The 22585-nt window shown below is 37.1% G+C and overlaps 1 long non-coding RNA gene across 2 annotated transcripts; it reads right to left on the bottom strand.

Moving 5' to 3' along the window:
* Nucleotides 6261–8728, bottom strand: LOC107634505. 2 transcript variants are annotated; one of them, XR_002359466.1, is made up of 4 exons: nucleotides 8689–8722; nucleotides 8014–8072; nucleotides 7471–7549; nucleotides 6261–6537 (listed from the first exon to the last, which is right to left on the bottom strand). It is a non-coding gene; the product is annotated as an uncharacterized LOC107634505 (long non-coding RNA). The 2 variants fall into 2 exon arrangements; XR_001618947.2 differs by lacking the exon at nucleotides 8014–8072 and having other exon boundaries at nucleotides 8689–8728.

A 22585-nucleotide genomic window follows, 5' to 3' on the forward strand; every position in this document is an offset into this window, starting at 1 on the left:
AAAAAAAATAATATGATTTTGAAAATCTTTGACCAATTTAATGCAAAATTTCGAAATTTATGAGTAAAATAAGGAAAAGATATTTTTTTAATTTTTGAATTTTAATGAGGAAAGAGGAAAACAACAAAATGACACTAAACTTAGAAATTTTAGATCAAAGCAAAGAGAACAAACAAGAAAACTTTGAATGTCAAGATAAACACCAAGAACACTTTGAAGATCAAGATGAACACGAAGAACAAATTTTTGAAAAAATTTTAAGTAAATAAAAGCACAAAAACACACCAAACTTAAAATTTTTAGAAAATTTAAAGGAAAACACAAAGAAGACACCAAACTTAGAATTTTTAAAGATCAAGAAAGAACTAAGAACATGCAAATTCGAAAAATTAAAAGAAAATAAAAGCATGCAATTGACACCAAACTTAAAATATGAAACTAACTCAAATAAAAGACTCAAATTTAGTGACTCTAAACTAACAAAAATAAATTATTCCTAATCTAAGCAACAAGATAAACTGTCAGTTGTCCAAATTCGAACAATTATCGGCAACGGCGCAAAAAACTTGGTGCACGAAATCACAATCATACTTTTGCAATTCCGCACAACTAACCAGCAAGTGCACTGGGTCGTCCAAGTAATACCTTATGTGAGTAAGGGTCGATCCCACGGAGATTGTCGGCTTGAAGCAAGCTATGGTTATCTTGTAACTCTTAGTTAGGATATCAATAATTCTCAGATTTAATTGTAAAAAGTAAAAGAACATGAAATAAATAATTGTTTTGCAGTAATGGAGAACAGGTTGAGGTTTTGGAGATGCTCTATCTTCTGAATCTCTGCTTTCCTACTGTCTTCTTCTTCATGCATGCAAGGCTCCTTCCATGGCAAGCTGTATGTTGGTGGATCACCGTTGTCAATGGCTACCATCCGTCCTCTCAGTGAAAATGTTCCAAATACGTTGTCACCACATGGCTAATCATCTGTCGGTTCTCACTCATGTTGGAATAGGATCCATTGATCCTTTTGCGTCTGTCACTACGCCCAACACTCGTGAGTTTGAAGCTCGTCACAGTCATCCCTTCCCAGATCCTACTCGGAATACCACAGACAAGGTTTAGACTTTCCGGATCTCAGGAATGGCCGCCAATAATTCTAGCCTATACCACGAAGGTTCCAATCTTAGATTAGAAACCCAAGAGATACACATTCAAGCTTGATTGCATGTAGAACGGAGGTGGTTGTCAGGAACGCGTTCATAGGTGAGAATGATGATGAGTGTCACGGATCATCACATTCATCAGGTTGAAGTGCGAATGAATATCTTAGAATAGAAGCAAGAGTGATTGAATGGAAAACAGTAGTAATTGCATTAATTCATCAAAATACAACAGAGCTCCTCACCCCTAACCATGGGGTTTAGAGACTCATGCCGTAGAAGATACAATATGAAACATGTAGAGTGTCATGAGGTACAAGATGAATCACTAAAAGTAGTTTTTATAATAAACTAGTGACCTAGGGTTACAGAAAATGAGTAAGCTAGAATAGTTAGTGTAAAAATCCACTTCTGGGGCCCACTTGGTGTGTTCTTGGACTGAGCATTGAAGCTTTCACGTGTAGAAACCTTCCTTGGAGTTAAACACCAACTTTTGTGCCAGTTTAGGCGTTTAACTCCAGCTTTCATGCCAGTTCTGGCGTTTTGACGCCAGAATTTCTATGCTAACTTGGAACGCCGGTTTGGGCCATCAAATCTCGGGCAAAGTATGGACTATTATATATTGCTGGAAAGCCCAGGATGTCTACTTTCCAAAAAAATTGAGAACGCGTCAATTGGGTTTCTGTAGCTCCAGAAAATCCACTTCGAGTGCAGGGAGGTCAGAATCCAATATCATCTGCAGTCCTTTTTCAGCCTCTGGATCAGATTTTTGCTCAGGTCCCTCAATTTCAGCCAGAAAATACCTGAAATCACAGAAAAATACACAAACTCATAGTAAAGTCCAGAAATATGATTTTTGGATAAAAACTAATAAAAACATAATAAAAACTAACTAAAATATACTAAAAACAATGCCAAAAAGCGTATAAATTATCCGCTCATCACTGCTCCCATTTTTTAGTGTCGTGCTTTGCTTTTTCTTATTCCAAGCCCATGAAAAAGTTAACTAAGTTAACTGAGTGCTATGAGTTTTTCCTTGTGAATATTGGTTCCTTTGAGAGCTCAGTTACTTGTTTCAACGCAGCATCCTTGCCTTTGTGCACTTGGCTTTGGTTGCTTGGTCTCTAGCGCTCAAATAGAGAGGGCTACGCTCAATTAGTGAGCGCTATGCCTTGGCCTCTTGATGCATGACGCTTTTGTGCCTTGGGTCATGCTTTCCAAAGTGTGGCCTAAGGTACAAAGCGTGCTCTAACTTCAAAAGCGTGCCAAAAATTCCTTTTTCCACCATTTCTTCACCTACAAGTAATCAAAACAACCAATCAAAGCATCACCACATTCACAAGGTTTACAAATTATTTAAAAAACCAACTAATTTTATCTTAAACCTTATGATTTTGTGTCAAATAAAGGATGGTTGATTGATTCAACAAAACCATGCAAATCCACTCCAAATCACTTAATTACAATGCAAGAAAGTGCATAAAACCTAATGGAACAAGTGAAAATTGCTTGAAAAGCTAGCATAAGATGACTTGTTATCACAACACCAAACTTAAATCTTACTTGTCCCCAAACAAGCTCTAAACATAAGAGAAAATGAAATGAAACAGAGAAGTATGCATGTCCGTATTTAGCAGATAATTGAACTTGGTTCATGGGGTTTTATGCAGACAAATGTAGCTCACTTATTACTTGTTGATAGATAAGAAATGTTTCCTCAAAGGTTCACTAGAGTTTCTGCTATAATTCCTTACTTTTGCTTGATCCCTTGCTAGCTTTTCCTTTCTTTAGTTTTCTTAGGAAGCTTATTTCTTAATGAAGGCTTGGTGGCAAATGTTGCAGCAGCCTTTTGGCTAAATTTTGCTTAACATTTCTTCACCACAGACACATGGCTCACAATTTCTTCCTAAGAGCATTGATGCCCAGCATCTCTTTGGATTACTAAATGCTTTGTAACTAGGTTGCGCTTGATAGTGGACTTTCAGTTGGTAATCCCAGATCAGTTGATCCAAGTGGCCAAGTTTTGAAATACTCCTCAGAACCTACTTGTCCAAGCATATCCTAGTACAAAAACACCACAGGCATATGTCCTAGGGTTCAAGCTATTGGTGTCTAGCCTTATTGTTTGTTTCTTTGCCCGTTTTTGGCTTTTCTCCTTTTTCTTTCTTATTTGGCTTCTAATGAGCGGATAATTTATAACCTTTTTGGCATTATTTTTCCATAATTTTTAGTAGGTTTTAGTTACTTTTTATTATATTTTTATTAGTTTTTATTCAAAAATCACATTTCTAGACTTTAATACGAGTTTGTGTGTTTTTCTGTGATTTCAGGTATTTTCCGACTGAAATTGAGGGACCCTGAGCAATAATCTGATTCAGAGGCTGAAAAAGGACTGCAGATGCTATTAGATTCTGACCCTCCTGCACTCAAAGTGGATTTTCTAGAGTTACAGAAGCCCAATTGGCGCGCTCTCAATTGTGTTGGAAAGTAGACATCTTGGGCTTTCCAGCAATATATAATACTTCATACTTTGCCTGAGATTTGATGGCCCAAACTAGCGTTCAAAGTTAGTCTAAAACATCTTGGCGTAAAACGCCCAAACTGGTACCAAAGCTGGCGTTTAATTCCAGGAAAAGCTTAAGAACGAAAAAGTTTCAATGCTCAGCCCAAGCACACACCAAGTGGGCCCCGAAAGTGGATTTCTATACTATCTGCACTTAGTTACTCATTTTCTGTAAACCTAGATTACTAGTTTAGTATAAAAACTACTTTTAGTGACTTATTTAAGAGTCTTTTGACCATCTTTTGGAACATATGTAATCATAGACTATCATTTGGGAGGCTAGCCTCACGGCCATGCCTAGACCTTTTTCTACGGTGGAGTTTCTACACCCCATAGATTAAGGTGTGGAGCTCTATTGTTCTTCATGAATTAATTCAATTACTACTTTTTTCCTTCAATTCACACCTACTTCTTCTCCAAGATATACTCTTGTTCTTAATTCAGTTAAGTCAGAATGAAGGGGTGACCTATGATAATCACCTAATCTTTGTTACTCACTTAGCCAAGATCGCGTGCCTGACAACCACAAAGCGATCTACATGATGTTCAACGTAGTCATTGGACGACAGCTGGAGTATACTCTCTTGGAAATCTAATACACGGACCGAGTCCGTGAGATTAGTATCTTCGTGGTATAGGATAGAACCATTGGCAGCATTCCTGAGATCCGGAAAGTCTAAACCTTTTCTGTGGTATTTCAACTAAGATTTGGGAAGATATGACTGTGACGAGCTTCAAACTTGCGAATGTTGGGCGCAGTGACATTGTGCAAAAGGACAATGGTCCTATTCCGACGCTAGCGGGAACCGACAGATGATTAGTGATAAACCCCGATTTTATGGTTTATCTTGTGCTTAATTTGGGGAGTTTTATCACCTTTTCTCACATTTATTCAATGAAATAGCATGGTTTTGCAATTCTCCCTTGATTTGTGCTTAAATATGAAAACATGCTTTTTAGGCCCTAAAATTGGTGATTTTAATCCACTTTAATTCCATTCGATGCCTTGATTTGTTTGTTGAGTGATTTTAGGTTCATAAGGCAAGTATTGGATGGAAGGAGTGAGGAGAAAAGTATGCAAAGCGGGAGAACACATGAAGAAATGAAGGAACCGGAAAGCTATCAAGCCCGACCTCTTCGCACTTAATCGACCATAACTTGAGCTACAAAAGTCCAAATGAGGCGGTTCTAGTTGCGTTGGAAAGCTAACATCCGGGGCTTCGAAATGATATAAAATTTATTATATGTTGCTTCGCGCTCAGGGGCGCGCACGCGCCATGTACGCGTGCGCTCCGATTCTGTCCGTGGCCCACTAAAGAGAAATCGACCCCAGCGATTTCTGAAGCACTTTGGGCCCAACCCAACTCATTTCTAATGATATTTCATGCAGAATTCAAGCTTGGGGAAAGGGGGGAGCAATTAGTTTAGCCAATATGAGCCTTTATTTAGATTTCTAGAGAGAGAAACTCCCTCTTCTCTCTAGAATTAGGTTAGGTTAATTTTCATCTTAGATTTAGGTTTAATTCATGCTTTGATTTACTTTTCCTTTATAATTTCTTGTTCCTCTACTCTTCCTCTCTCCAATTTTGCATTTTATTCTTGTAATTGCTTACTTTGTTGTTGATACACTTTTGTTCTTCCATTTTCCTTTAATGCAATTTATGATTCATGTTTCGTTATTGTTGATTTAATTTGTTGTTTAATTCTTTGCAATTGAGTAGTGTAGATTTACTTTCCTTGCTATTTTACCATGCTTTCCTTTTATACCCACCAAGTGTTTGACAAAATGCTTGGTTGGGCCTTAGAGTAGATTTTGAGCATTCTTGGCTTGGAGAGAGTAATTAGGTAATCTTGAGTCATGAAAACCCAACTCATGTTGGTGATCTAGAGTTGTTAGCTAATATTGTTTCCATTGACGTTAATCTTTTGCTAATTAAATTAGTGAGTTGATTAGGACTTTTGGATTGAGATAGCTAGTCTTACTAGACTTTCTCCGAGTAAGAGGATAACATGATACACTACAAGAAAAATACCCATTCAGGTACACTTAAAAAGTGTAGCCAAAAGTGAAAAAAAAATGATGCCTTAGGCTACGGCTACGCTTTTTGGGCTACGGCTACGCTTTTTGCGGTGATTCCTATTCGGCCGTTGCCTATTCTCAAAGGCTACGCTTTTCTGCACCAAGGGCTACGCTTTTGGCGTTTAGGAATAGGCTACGCTTTTCAAGTGATGCTGTCCAGGACCAAAGGCTACGCTTTTCAGCTTTCATTTTTCCAGAATAGGCTACGCTTTTCAACGCCACTACATCACTTGTAAAGCGTAGCCACATTGTATACCATAACTACTTTTTATAAGCGTAGCCTTAGGTCCCTCCTTTTTTTTTGTATACCATGGTTACTGTATATAAGTGTAGCCTTAGGTCTTTTATTATTTTTTTTTTAATTTTCTGTATATATATAATATTCTAATAATTATTAATACAACATAATTATACTAAATAATTTCTTTAAATAATAAAAATTATCCGTAACTAAAATATATTTATAATAATGATCCAAAAATACTAGAATGAAGTTAATTTTGAATATTCATACATCTCATACTAAAGTAAGCATAGTCATACCAAAATAATCATAATACACTTAGAATTTACTACTAATACTCTACAAAAAACTAAAATATTATATCCTACATAAGTATCTTCTAATAAAAGTCATTTGTCAACTATACATGTATCCATTCCTAACACTACTCTATCTTAGCTAATAAACCACAATAATAATCAGCTTAATCTTCATTATCATCCTCAATATTATCCTGCATAATTATATAAAAAAATAATTTAGAAAAATATTTATAATGACATTTGCAATTATAAAAATTAAAAAATCAAACTCAAAACTATCAATGACTGATATCATTAATTCTTTCTGTACTGTGTGCAAATTTCACCAATGCATAGTAGTGTTTCACAAATCCAAATTTAGAATTCAAAGATAAAAAAAAGCATAAGCTAGATAAAATGCTATAAATGATTGGGGGAACATGCAGATTCACAAGAAATATTCAACTTGCAGTTTATATCCAATCAATTATTAAGGAGATTAAATTGTGTAATATACAATGATTTGCCTATTGGTGCTGTCCAATGTGACATTTGGTAATTGGTAATGGTAGTGTGATTACTCATTAGTCATTAACCACTTCTGGGGGATTGCTTGGGGGAACTCTAACTAAGCAAAAGGGGGGCATTTTTTGCAATATTTTATTTATTTTTATTTTTATTTTATAATTATATAAGACTTTATGAGAGGAAGAAAGATACTGAATGCAAAAATAGATGTCAGTGTTGAAAAGGATCTCGTGTTTTGCATGGAGAGGACATATCATATTATGAACAAGAGAGAGAGTTAATTTTTATACTCAATGAAATAGAACACACAGATGCTAATGTTTTGAAACTTTTAAATAATTATTATTTTTTTAATTTACAATTAATTACTTACTCTTCTTAAAATAAGTTTTCTATTAATAGTATTATTAAGAAGGCATTCCATTTGGGCCTATGATATTAAGTCATGATGATTATAGTATTACTAAATTACAAATTGAGATTAGGGTATAATAGTCAAGTTAGGGGAAGGGCGTGTGTGAGGAAGGTGTGGAAAAAAAAGAAACAGGGCAAGTAATATCTAAATTACAAATTGGTGCAAGTTATTGCTAAATTATGTGCCACAATAAATAACTAACCTGAAATGAAGTTACACTTCTCTCTAACTTTGATATGTATTGCAGCTTCCTATGTGCAGAATGTCTATTTGCCAAGATTCTAATACAAAACAAATAAGAATTTTCAGTCAAACTCATAAAAGTGTAATGTAAAGCAATTTCATATAATAATTGTCAATAAAATTCATTGGTCAGCATTCATAATGAACTCAAATGCAAATTACAGAAAATGCATATAATAATTCTCAATAAAATGCTAAGCAATATCCCTAAATAACTGCACAGAGCATACACCAAAGTAAAATTATACTGAAGCACTTAGCCAAGCATAATTACAGAAAATAAGAGATCAAGTTTTAATTCCTATGTGACAATCATTGAATGTCTCCACTAATACGTTTAGCCAAGCATCCAAACTGATCATTTTCAAAATTTTAATGAGTCAGTGGTCCATTTCTTTGTTTCAAGTTTCAACATCCTTATAAAATCTCTGTTCTTCAATCATATGTAATTCAAATGCAAATACAGCATACTTCTAAATTAACCACACAGAAAAAGAAATACCAAAATTACATGCCCAGCAGCCTCGTGGCTGAAATTTTGGGGAAAAGTGGAGTTTGTCTCTGAAAGGCCAAAGCATGAAAAGAAATGACAAAATGCAGAACTTAATTCCAAATTCTTCAACAATAATTTGTATCTTTCACCTATTAAACACAATTGTATAAGTTCACTCAACTAACGAGATAGAAATTAATTTTTAATTTGATTCACATGCTAATGAGATAGAAATTACAACTTACAATATGAAACATGGTAGAGGAAAAGCATTAATTAAACATGTATTAAACATTCAGGATATGCAAATTATTTCAACAATAATAGCTACGTACATAGATAAAGGTGTTTCTATTGAATATTGAAACCAAAAATTCAAGGAAACCCAATTGAATAATTCGAGCGAATCGTAAATACAGTAGAAGTTAGTATACTATTCAATGATCAAATCTTACGGATTGGAGAAAAAGAAATTAACAAAAACACAAAAAATGCTTGACAGTTAGTACTATGGTAGTAGTAGTGGGCAGGGAATCAAATTTCTGGAAGCTTTGGTGGAAGTTATGCATATCTTCCATAAAGGACTAATTAACTAATTAATTATATATCAACTTAAAAAAATAAAAACAGAATCAATATGGAGACAAAACTAAAGTGATGCAGCAGAGAGCAGACACCACTTACCACTCTTGGAGGAAAACAAAAATCAGTTCGAATGTGTCTCTCTCTCCCCTCCGGGCTCCCTGCTCCGCGACGGTAATGGCGGCGGCTGCAGCAACGTTGCAGCGGTGACCCCCTCTCACTCTCTATTCTCTCGATCGCGCTCTCTCATCTCTGTCTCCTCCTCTCCTCCCTCTGGTTCACTCTTTCTCTCGGATCTGGGTGTGTGTGTGTGAAAAGGGGCGTGGTGGGGGTGGTGAGTGATGGTGAGAATGAGTGTGAGTGTGTGGGTGTGTTAGGGTTAGGGTTTTGAAGAATTAATTCGAAGGTGATTTGCGAAGGTGAGGGGCGAAACTTTTTTCTGATCAGATGGCGAAAGTGAGGGTATTCAAAGGTGAGTGTGATTTGGTGATAAGGAAAAGAAAAATTACTAAGTGTTTGGGTGCATTTGGCCTAGATACATTAGGCTACGTTTTTAAAGTGCACTCAAAATATAACAAATATGTTACTCTTTAAAAGCGTTTCATTTGGTATGAAAAGTGTACCCATAGATATCAACCTACGGCTACGCTTTATAAGTGATTTCTGTAATACTTAAGGCTACACTTTTTAAATGATGCCACAATTGTGTATCATTTTCTCTTATAAAAAGGCAACACGGAGAAAAGCATAGCCTATTCATAGAATAGGCTACGCTTTTCAAATGTAGCTTAAAAAAAGTGTGGCTGAATGGGTTTTTTTCTTGTAGTGATACCTTCCTCAATCGTCGGAGATGACGTAATGAGATAAATTCTTGTTTATTATTGTAGTATGATTGATTAGTCTTGTTTGACTTTCTCCTTTTGTGTTGGAGTTGACTAAATAAGATGGATTAATCATTGCATGACTAGGATAGAAAGCCTATGATCTCAATCCTTGCCATGAATGTCTCTCTTCCTTAATTGCTTACTTTAATTGCTTTCTTTACTTTTCTTGTCATTTAAATTTTCTTGCCCTCTTATAAATCAAAAACCCCCTTACCCCTTTATAGCCAATAAGCATTCACTTCATTGCAATTCCTTGTAAGACGATCCGGAGTCCAAAATACTCCGGTTAATTCTTATTTGGGGTTTGTTATTTGTGACAACCAAAATTTTTGTATGAAAGGATTCCTGATTGGTTTGGAAACTATACTTCACAACGAGAATTCACTCATTTGAGGAAATTCTAAACCGTCAAAAGTCCGTTCATCAAAATGGCGCCGTTGCCGGGGAGTTGCAATGGTGTTATGTTATTGGTTATTGTATATATGTGAATATTGTGAATAGCTTGATTTTTGGATTGTTTGTTAGTTTTTGCTAGTTTTAGGACTTTGTTTCATTATTTCTTGTTAGCTCTTATTTCTTATTTTCACTTTTCACTATGAATTCTCACTTTGGCTATGAGTGTGATTACAACTATGTTGTAGGAAATGGGAACTTCAATGAGGATGTGTATCAAGGATGGGACAATCAAAGGTAGGAGGAGCCATATGCATATGATCAATCCTTATGGCAACAACCTCCACCAATGCACTATGAAGAGGAGCCATTCTATGATGCATATCAATCCAATGACTATGGTGAATCCTCTTGTGACTTTCAAGAACCACCACCATATGCCTATGAGCCATATCCCCAACATAACCATCAACCATACTCACAAGCCACCTTTCACCAACCATCTTCATATGACCCTAATCCATACCCACCATACCAACAATCATATGAGCCATATGAACCACACATAGAGCCACCACCACTCCAAATTCAACATTTTCAAGAGCCACCCCCTCCATACTATTACCAAGAAGAACCACCTCCAACGCATGCAAATTTTCAACCACAAGATGAATTCTACTTTTTGCCACTACCACCTTCCGACTATAATACCTTTCCCCTAAACAATGAACCCTCTCTTCCACCATCACCTCCTGATGAAGCCTTTATGCTAGAATTAAGGGATCTTGAATCCCATATCTTAAGGCAACACGAGGAGGATGAAAAGAATTTTGAGGAGTTAAGAGCAAAAATGGCCATCATGGTAGAAGCCATTGGCAACATAGTCTCATCCCGCCTAAGCCTATGCGATCAAGGCACTTCCATTATGGAATGTGGAAAAGCAACGAACGAGCTTAGTGAGGGAGTGAACTTGAAGCTCCAAGGTGAAGAAGAGGAGTTAAAGCAAGAAATACAACAAGAGGAGGAAGTAGAGATTATTGAAGAAGAGGAAGAAGTGGTTGAAGACTTAGGAGATGCGGAACCACCTTGGGAGTCTAGGATTGAAGAAAACCCTTCCAAGATGATTGAATTTGATGCTAAGGAGGAATGTGCACAACCTCCAAGGCATATCTCTTATGAAGAATTGGATGGGATAGAGCAAGAATTGAGTCCCCTTGGTGATGAAGATCAACCATCATGTCTTAGTGGTGAAGAATCCTTTGAGCATGAAGAACCTTCTCTCGATGAAATGGAAAGCAATGTGGAGGTAAATGTCTCTCACCCTTCCATTTATGATTTGAGTAAGGGAAAAGAGTTAGATAAAAGTGTTGAACAAAGGATTGATATTAAGAGATCTTGTGAGGAGGTGGAGATCCTTAGAAAAAGGAGGATGGGAATTGAATATACTTTAGCAAGACCCTTGGAATCACCTTTGCCTAGGTTGCCATCTACATCTTCATTTGAGTGGATGAAACTCATTTCTACTATCTTTATTATCCCACTTGAATATGGCTTGCTTGAAACGGATGGTCAACTTTGGATGCTTTGTGGGATGAAGCGTAAAAGAAAGATGTTTCGTGGTTGGCGTTGCAAATCAAGGCTCATTATGGTTGAAGCTTCAAGGAGTAAAGGTTGGACTAGTGCTCAATTGGATGGGTCTAGGAGGATAGTTTGGTGCTTCCATGAGAATTCATCTCTCTTGCCACCCGGAGGAAACCACCATGATCAACTCAAGGACGGGTGTGAAAACAAAGTGTGGGATCCCAGATCGCACAAGGAAGATCAACTTTGGGAGCCTATGGGTTGTGAAGAACTCCATCAAAGCTTGGAGTTATTAACTTTGAATGATGAAGCACAATGGAAGTCCAAGCATTGGTGGATGTTCAAGGATGGATTCAAGCACAAGCCACCTTGATGAAGAGCTCCCCATAAGTCCAACTTAAGTACAATAAACAAAAGTGCCAGGTGGGAGACAACCCACCATGGTAACATCTTTTCATTTTTCCCTTTTGTACATATTGGTATAATAAGTTTAATTTTATGTTTTGTTTGATTAGTTGAGTTTAATTGGGAGTCTAGTAGGTCAAATAAGGTTTTACGATGCTTTGGTAGTTGTTTGGAGGTTTGAAATGTTTGGTTTGGTGCAAAAACATAGAAAAAATTTTGAAAAACAGAGCACCACCCACGCGCACGCGCACTCCACGGGTACGCGTGAATCAAGCAATTTCGACCATCCATGCGGACGCGCCATGCACGCGTACACGTGGATTGAATTTTTCTACCCCTCCATACATTCACCTGAGAGTTGTACCTGAAGTGTGCCAACTTTGTGCCCAAAGGCACGCGAACGCGTACCTTGTGCGTCTGCGCCGACTCTCTGCTTCGCCATGCACGCGTACGCGCACTGCACGCGTGGATTGCCCTGTTTCACTCACCTTTTTTTCTTCTCCTCTTTTCATTTCTTTCTTTCTTCTCTCTTCTCTTCTTTCCACCCTTCAAACATCATCCAACACTACCAAACATCATATAACACCATGTCTTTTAGTTAGTTAGTTAGTTTAATTTTTGTTTTCCATTGTAAGTGTTGGATTACTAATCTTGTTTACCATTTACTGCTGCTTATTATTAATAGGATGTTAGTTTAACATCATTGTTGTTATTGTCATTGTTGGATTCCTTTGTTGAGGTTGCAATCTATTACTTGGTTTTGAGTTTTCATGTTGAACATTTGTGAGTACCAAGTACATGTTACGTTGCCTTCATGCATCTTAACTCTTTGAATTGCATGTTTTGGCCACCATGCATTCATCATCTATTATTAGGCAATTGTATATTATCATTGCATTTTTTTTAGGTGATGCTTATTTATGGTTTACCCTTATTCACGTCACTTATTTCATGCATTGAGATTGTGGAATTGTGAGACTGGATCGAAAGCTTACCTAGTGACCTATTTTTGAGCTTTGTAAAGCTTTGTGGGCCATGCTTGCTATGTGATTGATTCCCACTTCTACATCCTTTTTCTTAAGTTCCATAGCATCCATGTGTTTCACCTCTATGTCACTTAGGTGTTGCACCAACTTCAATATGTGTCATTGTTTGATGTGTGAGCTCTTTAAACCATTTTGTTCACCAAATTTACTTACACACCAATCAATGCTCATGCATTATCCAATTTCACAATTGCTTAATTTTTGCTTGAATGTTTTTATGCTTTTTCACTACTTGTTGGGTTATTTTAACCTACAAGCCTTTTAAAGTATCTCAAGCATACTAGAATGAGTGAAGTGTGTGTCTTCTTTTGTGTAAATGTGACATAGCTTTTTATACTAGCGTGTGTTTTTATGTTCTAAACTGCACGCAATTTTAGAACCCACACACCTATTTTTCATCAATGTCACACTAATTCACTCACTCCATTCTAGTGATTCACCTCGTTCCAATAATTCACGCTTCCTTTCTCTTGTATTTTCTCATCTTACGGTGTTTATTTTGTTTTTCATGATCGATGCACCATAAGCAAAAATGGAAGCGGAAGGAAGAACACGTAGCACCGGTTGACCTACCAACTGAAGGTAGCAACTAGGAAAGTCGCCGAACCCCTTGTTCATCTTTGGATGCACCGAGGATGGTGCAAACTTTTAAGTGTGGGGAGGTCGTCCGACCGCTCGGCATTTTTGGGTGACAAGTTTCTAATCCCAACACTTTTGCATTTCATTTTTAGATCTTTTAGGATTTTTGGTTGCATTGCATATGTATATGTCAAGCTTAGTCAAAATCATGATATTTTCCAATGATTTTATCTATAGGGCACCCCAATTGATTGAAAAAAAAAATTTTTAGAACTTGCTTGAATCATATACATTGTGGATCATGTTTTTAAGCTAATAACACAAGCATGTGAGATTTGAGCCTAATTGTGTGGTTACATCATATACAACCACTTATTTTCATTCTTGTGTGCATTATTCTCTTCCTATGATTTGTTTAATTCTATATGTCCATTATTTTGTGTATACATGCATTTATATGATTGAGGCCATTGTTCAAATAGCTCACTTACCCAAATAAGCCTACCTTTTATCTTCCATTGATAACCAATTTTGAGCCTATGCTTAACCCATTTGTTCTTAATTGTAACACATTACAAGCCTAAGTGAAAAACAATAACTATCCCTTGTTTGGATCTTTGATTAGCTTAGGCTAGAGAGAGTATTTATCATTTGATTTTGGGAAAGTTGGGAACATTGGGTAGAGATAAAAGTGTGTTTTTGTGTTTTTGTTGAAAAATTTTGGGAATTGGGTACATACTCATGTATTAATCATTCGTAACCCATATGCATTGTTGTTCTTGTATATATATTAGTTTGAAAAACAAAAGAAAAAAGAAAAAAAATGAGAAAAACAAAAAGAAAAAATATATATATATATACATATACAAAAAAAATAATATAGAAATAAAAGAAGAAAGAAAAAGAAAAGCAATAAAAAGGGGACAAAATGTCCCAAGGTTCAAGGTTCAATAATAATCAATGCATATGTGTGGTGATCAAAAGAGAATGCATGAGTGTGTGAAAAGTGAAGAATGGGTAGTTAGGTTTGTTTAGAATTGTATAGGTTGTCATAGGTTAGGTGGGAAGTTTAAGTTAATCAAAGATTCAAATTTCTAGCTCACTTGACCATATGCATCCTACCTTAACCCTAGCCCCATTACAACCTATGAGAAAGCCCTCATGATATTTGTATGCATGCATAAAGTAATTGTTGATTGTTAGATGAAAAATAAATCTTGGAAAGCATGATTAGGGGAGAATTGAGTGAATCAACCCCATACACTTGAGTGCATAGAGCGGATACACATCCGGTGAGGGTTCGATCGCTCAATTACATGTTTCCACCCATGATCATCTTTTCTTGCAAGTTTGTAAAATCTCTCAATGATTCAATTCAATTGTGGGTTGAGTGATTGCTATTGCCTTAGCCCTTGTGTCTGTATATGTATTCTTGGGAATGGATTTATTTTGACTAAGTGGATGCATTCATGCAAATAGATTGCATATAGATAGATTGCATTTAGTTAGTTTGTATTGAATAAATGTCGATACCCCTTTGCTTATTTCTTGATTTTAGCATGAGGACATGCTTAGTTTAAGTGTGGGGAGATTTGATAAATCCCGATTTTATGGTTTATCTTGTGCTTAATTTGGGAGATTTTATCACCTTTTCTCACATTTATTCAATGAAATAGCATGGTTTTGCAATTCTCTCTTGATTTGTGCTTAAATGTGAAAACATGCTTTTTAGGCCCTAAAATTGGTGATTTTAATCCACTTTAATTCCATTCAATGCCTTGATGTGTTTGTTGAGTGATTTTAGGTTCATAAGGCAAGTATTGGATGGAAGGAGTGGGGAGAAAAGCATGCAAAGCGGGAGAACACATGAAGAAATGAAGGAACCGGAAAGCTGTCAAGCCCGACCTCTTCGCACTCAATCGACCATAACTTGAGCTACAGAGGTCCAAATGAGGCGGTTCTAGTTGCGTTGGAAAGCTAACATTCGGTGCTTAGAAATGATATAAAATTTTTTATATGTTGCTTCGCGCTCAGAGGCGCGCACGCGCCATGTACGCGTACGTGCCAATTCTGTCCGTGGCCCACTAAAGAGAAATCGCCCCCAGCGATTTCTGAAGCACTTTGGGCCCGACCCAACTCATTTCTAATACTATTTCATGCAAAATTCAAGCTTGGGCAAAGGGGGGAGCAATTATTTTAGCCAATATGAGCCTTTAGTTAGATTTCTAGAGAGAGAAGCTCCCTCTTCTCTCTAGAATTAGGTTAGGTTAATTTTCATCTTAGATTTAGGTTTAATTCATGCTTTGATTTACTTTTCCTTTACAATTTCTTGTTCCTCTACTCTTCCTCTCTCCAATTTTGCATTTCATTCTTGTAATTGCTTACTTTGTTGTTGATACACTTTTGTTCTTCCATTTTCCTTTAAAGCAATTTATGATTCATGTTCCTTTATTGTTGATTTGATTTGTTGTTGTTTAATTCCTTGCAATTGAGTAGTGTAGATTTACTTTCCTTGCTATTTTACCATGCTTTTCTTTTATACGCACCAAGTATTTGACAAAATTCTTAGTTGGGCCTTAGAGTAGATTTTGTGCATTCTTGGCTTGGAGAGAGTAATTAGGCAATCTTGAGTCATGAAAACCCAACTTATGTTGGTGATCTAGAGTTGTTAGCTAATATTGTTTCCATTGACGCTAATCTTTTGCTAATTAAATTAGTGAGTTGATTAGGACTTTTGGATTGAGATTAGCTAGTCTTGTTAGACTTTCTCCGAGTATGAGGATAACATGATACCTTCCTCAATCGTTGGAGATGACGTAATGAGATAAATTCTTGTTTATTATTGTAGTATGATTGATTAGTCTTGTTTGACTTTCTCCCTTTGTGTTGGAGTTGACTAAATAAGATGGATTAATCATTGCATGACTAGGATAGAAAGCCTATAATCTTAATCCTCGCCATGAATGTCTCTCTTCCTTAATTGCTTACTTTAATTGCTTTCTTTAATTTTCTTGTCATTTAAATTTTCTTGCCCTCTTATCAATCAAAAACCCCCTTACCCCTTTATAGCCAATAAGCATTCACTTCATTGCAATTCCTTGTGAGACGACCCGAAGTCCAAAATACTCCGGTTAATTCTTATTTGGGGTTTGTTATTTGTGACAACCAAAATTTTTGTATGAAAGGATTCTTGATTGGTTTGGAAACTATAGTTCACAACGAGAATTCACTCATTTGAGAAAATTCTAAACCGTCAAAAGTCCGTTCATCAATTAGCCGTGCGGTGACAACGCGTATGGATTTATTTTCATCCGAGAGGATCATACAGCTTGCCATGGAAGGAGGTAACGCATGGTTGGAAGAAGGCAGTAGGAAAGCAGAAGTTCAGAAGCAACAAAGCATCTCCAGACGCTTATCTGAAACTCCCACCAATGAATTACATAAGTATCTTTATTTTATTTTCTGTTTTATTTATATTTTAATTATCAAAACCTCATAACCAATTGAATCCGCCTGACTGAGATTTACAAGGATGACCATAGCTTGCATCAAGCCGACAATCTCCGTGGGATTGACCCTTACTCACGTAAGGTATTACTTGGACGACCCAGTGCACTTGCTGGTCAGTTACGCGGAGTTGTGAAGAAGTGTTGAGATCACGATTCTGTGTACCAAGTTTTTGGCGCCGTTTCCGGGGATTGTTCGAGTTTGGACAACTGACGGTTCATCTTTTTGCTTAGATTGGGTATTGGTGCACGAATTGTAAATCACACTTTTCACAACTCATACCACTAACCAGCAAGTGCACTGGGTCATCCAAGTAATACCTTACGTGAGTAAGGGTCGAATCCCACAGAGATTGTTGGCTTGAAGCAATCTATGGTTATCTTGTAATTCTTAGTCAGGATATCAATTATAATTATCAGTTTGGATTGCGAAAAATAAAAGAGCATGAATTAAGTACTTGTTATGCAGTAATGGAGAATATGTTGGAGTTTTGGAGATGCTTTGTCCTCTGAATCTCTGCTTTCCCCCTGTCTTCTTCTTTACGCACGTAAGGTTCCTCCTATGGCAAGCTGTGTGTTGGTGGATCACCGTTGTCAATGGCTACCATCCATCCTCTCAGTGAAAATGGTCCAGTTGCGCTGTCACCGCACGGCTAATCATCTGTCGGTTATCACTCATGCTGGAATAGGATCCATTGATCCTTTTGCGTCTGTCACTACGCACAACCCTTGTGAGTTTGAAGCTCGTCACAGTCATTCAATCCCTGAATCCTACTTGGAATACCACAGACAAGGTTTAGACTTTCCGGATTCTCAAGAATGCTGCCAATGGATTCTAGCTTATACCACGAAGATTCTGATTAAGGAATCCAAGAGATACTCATTCAATCAAAGGTAGAACGGAGGTGGTTGTCAGTCACGCGTTCATAGGTTGAGAATGGTGATGAATGTCACGGATCATCACATCCATCATATTGATCTGCGAATGAACATCTTAGATAGAAACAAGCATGTTTGAATAGAAAACAGAAATAATTGCATTAATTCATCGAGACACAGCAGAGCTCCTCACCCCCAATAATGGAGTTTAGAGACTCATGCCATCAAAGAGTACAAAGTTCAGATATAAAATATCATGAGGTGCAAAATAAATCTCTAAAAGTTGTTTAAATACTAAACTAGTAACCTAGGTTTACAGTAAATGAGTAAACTAAGATAGATAGTGCAGAAATCTACTTCTGGGGCCCACTTGGTGTGTGCTGGGGCTGAGACTTGAGCTTTACACGTGCCTAGGCTGTTTCTAGAGTTAAACGCCAAGTTGTAACCTGTTTCTGGCGTTTAACTCCAACTTGTAACCTGTTTCTGGCGTTTAACGCCAGAATGCAACATGGAACTGGCGTTGAACGCCAGTTTACATCATCTATCCTTGAGCAAAGTATGGACTATTATATATTTCTGGAAAGCCCTGGATGTCTACTTTCCAACGCAATTGAGAGCATGCCAATTGGAATCCTGTAGCCCCAAAAAATCCATTCCGAGTGCAGGGAGGTCAGAATCCAACAACATCAGCAGTCCTTTTTCAGCCTGAATCAGATTTTTGCTCAGCTCCCTCAATTTCAGCCAGAAAATACCTGAAATTATTGAAAAACACACAAACTCATAGTAAAGTCCAGAAATATAAATTTTTCCTAGAAACTAATAAAAATATACTAAAAACTAACTAAAACATACTAAAAACTACATGAAATTAACCCCAAAAAGCGTATAAAATATCCGCTCATCACAACACCAAACTTAAACTGTTGCTTGTCCCCAAGCAACTAGACAAATAAAATAGGATAAAAAGAAATCAAGAAGCAATAATATCTCAGAGTTTTAAGTGAAGCTTAGATTCTAATTAGATGAGCGGGACTAGTAGCTTTTTGCTTCCGAACAGTTTTGGCATCTCACTTTATCCTTTGAAATTCAGAATGATTGGCATCCATAGGAACTCAAAATTTTCAGATAGTATTATTGATTCTCCTAGTTTAGTGTGTTGATTCTTGAACACAGCTACTTCATGAGTCTTGGCCGTGGCCCTAAGCACTTTGTTTTCCTGTATTACCACCGGATACATCAATGCCACAGACACATAACTGGGTGAACCTTTTCAGATTGTAACTTAGCTTTGCTAAAGTCCCCAATTAGAGGTGTCCAGAGTTCTTAAGCACACTCTTTTGCTTTGGATCACGACTTTAACCACTCAGTCTCAAGCTTTTCACTTAGACCTACATGCCACAAGCACATGGTTAGGGACAGCTTGGTTCAGCTGCTTAGGCCAGGATTTTATTCCTTTAGGTCCTCCTATCCACTGATGCTCAAAGCCTTGGATCCTTTTTTTTATTACCCTTTCCTTTTGGTTTTAAGGGCTAGTGGCTTTTTTTGCTTGCTTTTTTTTTTGCAAGCTTTTGTATTCACTACTTTTTCTTGCTTCAAGAATCAATTTTATGATTTTTCAAATTATCAATAACATTTTTCTTGTTCATCATTCTTTCAGGAGCCAACAATTTTAACATTCATAAAATTCAATATAAAAAATATGCATTGTTCAGGCATTCATTCAGAAGACAAAAAGTATTGCCACCTGATGAGCGGATATTTTATACGCTTTTTGGGGATAATTTCATATAGTTTTGAGTATGTTTTAGTTAGTTTTTAGTTTATTTCCAGTAGTTTTTAGGAAAAACTCATGTTTCTGGACTTTACTATGAGTTGTGTGTTTTTCTGTAATTTCAGGTATTTTTCTAGCTGAAATTGAAGGAGCTGAGCAAAAATCTGATTCAGGCTGAAAAAGGACTGCTGATGCTGTTGGATTCTGACCTCCCTGCACTCAAAGTGGATTTTCTGGAGCTACAGAACTCACCACAAATAAATAATTAGAATTTTCCTTATTAAAAACTCGAAAAAAATTATTGCCTCCTTATTCTAAAAATCTGCTATTTTATTCATGTTTGATGATGATGAGAAAAATAAATTATAGCTTAATTGGAGATAAAATCAAAATAGAGATACTAATTACTACTACTCATATATGACTTCTAAGGTAAATTTCTAATAAGAATAATTATCACAGAGTTAAGGCTAAGATTAGAACTCAACAACCTTGAATTTGGGAGGTGGATGCCTCTTTAGTCTATGGAGTGCTTGGCCTTTCAAGAGATAGCTTCTGGTGCTTCAGTTCACGCCCTTGCTCTTCTTGTTCCCTAAGCAGTTTGCAGAGCCTGCTGTTTTGATTTTGCTGTTCTTCCTTCAGTTGATCCACAGTTTCTTGCAACTTGGTGACAGATGCTTCTAGGCGTTCCTAATATTCAATTTGAGGGATTTCCGGGAGGAACTCCTGTGCTTTCCTCTTGATGGGGTCGTCCTGCACTTGTTGTCCTTCCATAGACTTTTTGGTGATTGGTTGCTCAACTGAGATATACTCATCTACTCCTATTTTTACCCCAGCATCTTTACATAACAGAGAGACCAAGCTTGGATAAGCCAATTTGGCATCTTTGGAGTTCTTGTTTGCAATTTTGTAAAGCTCACAAGAAATCAGCTGATGAACTTCCACTTCTTTTTCCAGTATAATGCAATGAATCATCACTGCTCTTCTGATGGTGCCTCAGAGCGGTTGCTAGTGGGCAGTATAGAGCACCCAATGAAGTCTAGCCAGCCTCTTTTGAGTTGGTTTGGGGCACCCTTTGTGTTGGTTGTCCATTTGGCTCCAGGGAGGCATATGTCCTCTAGGATTTTGTCCAAGCTCAGGTTTGGTCTCATCATTCTCCTATTAAAGGAGTCTGGGTCATCTTGCAGTTGAGGCAGCTTGAAGATCTCCCTTATTTTGTCAGGGTGGATGTGAACAATCTTCCCTCTGACCAGAGTTCTATAGTCATAGAATGCGGTTCCCGCTATTCTCTGCCTGTCCGTCTGCCACAGATTTGCGTAGAATTCCTGAACCATGTTTCTTTCCACCTTTGTTTCAGGATTAGCTAGGACTTCCCAGCTCCTGTTTCGAATTTGCTCTTGGATCTCCGGATATTCATCTTCTTTCAGATCGAATTTAGCTTTCGGGATCACTGACCTTAGACCCATTATTTTGTAGTAATGGTCTGAATGTTCTTTGGTTAAGAACTTCCCTTGATTCCAAAGTGGTTTTGGAATATTCTCTTTCTTGCCTCTTGAGTTGGTTTGTTTTCCCTTAGGGGCCATGATCTTAGTAGGTATTGGCTTAGTGATCACGGATAAACACACCAAACTTAGAGGTTTGCTTGTTCTCAAGGAAAAGAAAGGAAGAAGAGGGATATGAAGAGAGCCAAGTCCGAATTGTGAAGGTGGGGGGGGGGGGGCCGAACTAGGATTTAAAGGGAAGGGGGTGGGTTTCAAAAATTTTGAAGAAGATATGATAGAAGATATGATTTGTAAAAGCTGAGTATGATAGGAATAGGATTTAAAAGATATGAATAATATGAAAGATATTTGAAAAGATAGCTTTGTTTGGAAAAAGATATTGTGAAGATTTGAAAAAGATGTTGATGAGTTGAAAAAAAATTTAAGAAGGAAAAGAGATAGATTTGTTTTGAAAAAGATTTGAAAAGAAGTTGAGGAGGATTTAAAAAAAAAGGTTTATGTTTAGAATTAAGATACATTTGATATCTTTGAAAAAGGATTTGAAAAATTAGGATTGGTAATATGTTTATGCAAGAAATCATGAATTGAAACATGAAAAATGGAAAAAATTTGAAGTGAAAATGAAATTACCTACTCCCCACAATCCTGGCGTTAAACGCCCAACTGCTGCATGTTTTGGGCGTTTAACGCCCAGTTGGTGCTTGGTCTGGGCGTTTAACGCCCAGCTGTTGCTTCTAGCTGGCGTTAAACGCCAGAAACTCCTTTGTCACTGGGCATTTTTCTGAACGCCCAGGATGCTGTAAATCTGGCGTTTAACGCCCATATGGCTATCTCTACTGGTGTTAAACGCCCAGTAGATGCTCTTTTTGGGCGTTTAACGCCCAAAACAGCTCTTACTGGCTTTTTCGCACGAGTGAGCTGCTTTTTGCTATTTTGTATTCTGAATCCTTCTGCAACCCTGTGAACTTATGCAATTGATTCTTTACCTTGAAGATTATTTATATTAAACCTGTCCTGCTTTGTAAGTAGATATTTAAGAGCAGCATGGTCAGTGTACACAATCACTTTTGATCCTACTAAGTATGATCTAAACTTGTCAATGGCATAAACCACTGCAAGCAATTCTTTTTCTGTGGTTGTGTAATTTTTCTGGGCATCATTTAAAACACGGCTAGCGTAATAAATGACATGCAGAAGCTTGTCATACCTCTGCCCCAATACTGCACCAATGGCATGGTCACTGGCATCACACATTAATTTGAATGGTAATGTCCAGTCTGGGGCAGAAATAACTGGTGCTGTGACCAGCTTAGCTTTCAGGGTTTCAAACGCCTGCAGGCACTCTGTGTCAAACACAAATGGCGTGTCAGCAGCTAGCAGGTTGCTCAGAGGTTTTGCAATTTTTGAAATATCCTTTATAAACCTCCTATAGAATCCTGCATGCCCCAGAAAG

Source organism: Arachis ipaensis, chromosome B03, assembly GCF_000816755.2.
Source record: "Arachis ipaensis cultivar K30076 chromosome B03, Araip1.1, whole genome shotgun sequence".
In the NCBI taxonomy this organism is placed as follows: domain Eukaryota; kingdom Viridiplantae; phylum Streptophyta; class Magnoliopsida; order Fabales; family Fabaceae; genus Arachis; species Arachis ipaensis.